Source organism: Microcaecilia unicolor, unplaced genomic scaffold (assembly GCF_901765095.1).
Source record: "Microcaecilia unicolor unplaced genomic scaffold, aMicUni1.1, whole genome shotgun sequence".
Lineage (NCBI taxonomy): Eukaryota > Metazoa > Chordata > Amphibia > Gymnophiona > Siphonopidae > Microcaecilia > Microcaecilia unicolor.
In genome coordinates this window covers 35,143-39,199 of record NW_021963092.1, presented here as the reverse complement: position 1 = coordinate 39,199, position 4,057 = coordinate 35,143, and positions in this window count along the sequence as shown.

The window sequence follows — 4,057 nt, the reverse complement described above, 5'->3', positions numbered from 1 at the left end:
GTGACTGATCACTTGATACTGGTTCCTTTCCAGTAAAATTCAATAACCAGGTTTTGTCTGGCTCCAAAAGTAAAGCAACCGGGAGAGTTGCTCTTTGGTTTGTCCTTCAACTTGAGAATCCTCCAAAATTTGGGTCAGATTTACACCGTCTTCCAAAGATTCCCATTGACCCTCCCATATGTTCTCAGGCAAATCAGCTGCAGGTTCTTAAAAGGCAAATTACAAAGTTTAGAAGTCTGTAGAATAGCATTTCTGGGTTAGACAAAATTCCCACAAGATATTTTTTTAAACAAAGCAGCTGGAGAATGTCAAGGCAATACTGGAAAATGTATACATGTCATATTCAGGTGTTTAGCATAATTTTCAGCTTTGTCCAAGTGCCTAGAGAGGACTCGGCTGGGTAAGTCCTCCTTGTCCCTCGAGTTTCACCATTTTCAAAAAGTATCAAAAATGTGTTCAATCAGGGGGTGCTTAGCGACATGGCTGACAGGGGACCCCCATCTCTGATCTCCCCCTACTCTGCTTTAACTCTTCCATTTCTTTCATTGAAGTTCTTTCCCTTCTTCAGCTAAGCCCTGCATGAACAGTGATGTTGTTAGGGTGAGTAGTGTGAACAGCTTCTGTGAAGGTAGGATGTGCAAATGAAGGGTCTTGGAAGCCATCTTCTTCCACCCCCCATTTCCACTTTCCACAGGATCCAGGCGCAGTGTGGGTGAAGGAGCTCTGCTTGCTTCCAGGACCCCTGGGGCTATGTGGAAATGGGGGGGTGGAAGAAGATGGCTTCCAAGACCCTTCATTTGCACATCCTACCTTCACAGAAGCTGTTCACACTACTCACCCTAACAACATGGAGGGGAGAGAAGGAATAGCTTCAGGGTCCACGAGGTCACGATGCAAGTGCATTGCCTCCTGGTGATATGTCACTAAAACCATTCAAAGCTAGTAGTGACTTTCTTCGGCTCTTGACCTCTTTCCATGCTCTTTCCGTGATCTCTTCTGGTGTCTCTTTGAACTCCAGTGACTCTTCCTGACCCTCTTCCTCTCTTGAATCTCTCTCAACCTCCTTCCATGCTCTTCCCGTGATGTCTTCTGCTGTTTCTTTGACCTCCACTGACTCTTCCTGACCCTCTCTTGAATCTCTCTTGACCTCCTTCCATGCTCTTCCCGTGATGTCTTCTGCTGTTTCTTTGAAATCCACTGACTCTTCCTGACCCTCTTCCTCTCTTGAATCTCTCTTGACCTCCTTCCATGCTCTTCCCGTGATGTCTTCTGCTGTTTCTTTGACCTCCACTGATTCTTCCTAACCCTCTTCCTCTCTTGAATCTTTCTTGACCTCCTTCCATGCTCTTCCCGTGATGTCTTCTGCTGTTTCTTTGGCCTCCACTGATTCTTCCTGACCCTCTTCCTCTCTTGAATCTCTGAGAATGAGCAGGACAGGCTGCATCAAGCATAGGGTTTCCATCCACATCCAGATTTACCCCATTGCATGCAGGGACTTGTAGTTCTGATTTCCCCAGTGCATTCCCTAAGAAAAGCAAGACTACAAGTCCCTACATGCAATGGGGTAAACCCAGGACTGGATCAATCCTGTCAGATTAATATGGATCCAGATGGCAACCTTTCTCAGACCAAATAATTGTGCCTTCAGTCCTTACGTTCTCCTCAGGCTCTCCTCTCAATTTCTTATATCTATGATGGGGGAGGGGAGCTCATGTGCTCTTCCCTTGGTGGCTTCAAACACACTGGATTCTTCTTGTTTTTTTAGTCTTTTTCTCACAAACCTCACAGATCTCTTCATTGTGTCTTGTTAAGGTGGCAGAAGTGGGAGTGAGTGGGTGGGCTGTATGAGGTGTGCCCTGAGTGGTATTGTGTGTATATTTGTACCTGCTTGAGAGTGTGGGTGTGTGGAGGATGACTCAGTGTACGGAAAGGGAAATGAGACTTGATATATCGCCTTTCTGAGGTTTTTGCAACTACATTCAAAGCGGTTTACATATATTCAGGTACTTATTTTGTACCAGGGGCAATGGAGGGTTAAGTGACTTGCCCAGTGTCACAAGGAGCTGCAGTGGAAATCGAACTCAGTTCACCAGGATCAAAGTCCACTGCACTAACCACTAGGCTACTCCTCCACTCATTCCACCAATAAGAGCCAACCTCATCAGTGATGTCACAATGGCTTGATTGCCCGATACAGTTCCCCAGGATCAAAGTCCACTGCACTAACCACTAGGCTACTCCTCCACTCATTCCACCAATAAGAGCCAACCTCATCAGTGATGTCACAATGGCTTGATTGCCCGATACAGTTCCCTGGGATCAAAGTCCATTGCACTAAGCACTAGGCTACTCCTCCACTGGGACAGCATCTGGGCTGTGAGGAAGGGCAGGGGTGTACACCTCTTCCTATATAGGTGCTTCTGTCCTCCTCCCTCCATGCACCCTCCCTGCTCTCATTTCCCCTTGCACAATCCTCTCCCTTCTATCTCCCTCTCCTCCATGCCCTCTTTCCCTGGCACACACTCTCCTCCCTTTCCCATTCCTCACTCCTCCTTTTAAACTCCCTCCCGCTCCCCCACCACTGCTTTGCAGGTCCTCATCTCCCAGGCAGAGAGGGGCTCTTCTTCCTTCTGCTGGCAGAGGTTTGGTTCCCTGGGCAGATGCTGCAGCGGTTTGGACTGAAATTCTTCTTTCTTCTCATGCCACTGCCACGGGATTGGCTTGGGATCCCTGCAGCACACTCTGGTCTGCTGATATTGGGTCACTTGGTCCCTCCTACTGGGCTTCACACCTACATATGGAAGGACAGACAGATGCTTTTCTTTAGTGAAAAGCACTTAAGTGCTTCATCTTGATCTTAAGATGCACCAAACTGCAGCCTACTCAGATCTACCCTCGTATGGGACCCTTCACAGAAGTCCCCAAAATCTCTAGGAAAAGACCCAGCACCCCAACCTCACTCCCCTGCCTGATCCCACCCACCATGCCATCCAAGACCACAAATTCAAAATGGCAGCCTAGATGCTCTGATACAAAGCTGAGAAATGGTGTCTGGTTGAGAGATCTCCGGCTGCCCTGGATTACAGGATGGAAACGAGATCTTTCCCTATCAGTAAATGTTCATGGACCCACTCGATACTGTAAGTGTGTATGGGGGGTGGGGCATTGTTTGTGGGAGAGTAGTGGTCTATGAAGATCACACTATCATTTATCAGATATATATAAAAAAAGGTAATTGTTGCTTTGTATGGGGGGGGGGGGTTGTGAGTGATGCACAGGAGAATACAGGCTTTCTTTATTGAAGGAGTACTTGAGAAATTGGGAGTGGGGGAGTGAATGGCAAAGGAATAAAGAAGCAAAAAAAAAAAACCCAGGGATGTATAAAATATAAATAGTTACAAAAATAATTGAAGAGGTGAGTTCTGAAACCTGTTAAGTGTGAAAAGCTGTTTTTTGGATAAATGAACATTTTTATTTTCAAGAACTGTAAGATGTAAGAACACATTTTTTTCAATTAGTATCATAAAGGGCAAATTTCACACATCTTATGGTTATCAAGGAAGCCAGTCTGTTTCCAGCATAAACTCCTTTTTGAAAAACATGTGCTTAACAGGTCCTTCAAATTTGGGGGGGGGAGGTGTACAACAATGAGCCTTCTTGCATCCCCACACTATCAAGGGCTAGCTGTACTATTAAACCGATTTGTATTTTTATCCATCTTTTGTGGGCTTTAACCCTTTGAAATTCAGTGCTTTTAGAGAGAGGGGGGGATGGGTAAGTGTAGGGGAGTTGAGTTCTTGACCAGAAGAGCTTTGGAAGCAGGACCAGAAGCTGCAGCAGAGAGGGGGGGGGGGGGGGGGGGGGGGACGCCGGATGTGTGTGTGTGTCTGTAGTGCCCCCTGGTGGAAGTTAGGGGCGGCTGCAGCTTGAAACCCCCGGCTCTCTCTCCCTCTCTCTCTCCCAATGAGTTCTCCGCTGCAGTCACTGAGCTCAGACTCAGTACAGAAACGGGCTTCGCTGCTCACCTGCCCCCAGGGCACCATGAAGCTGGCAATGG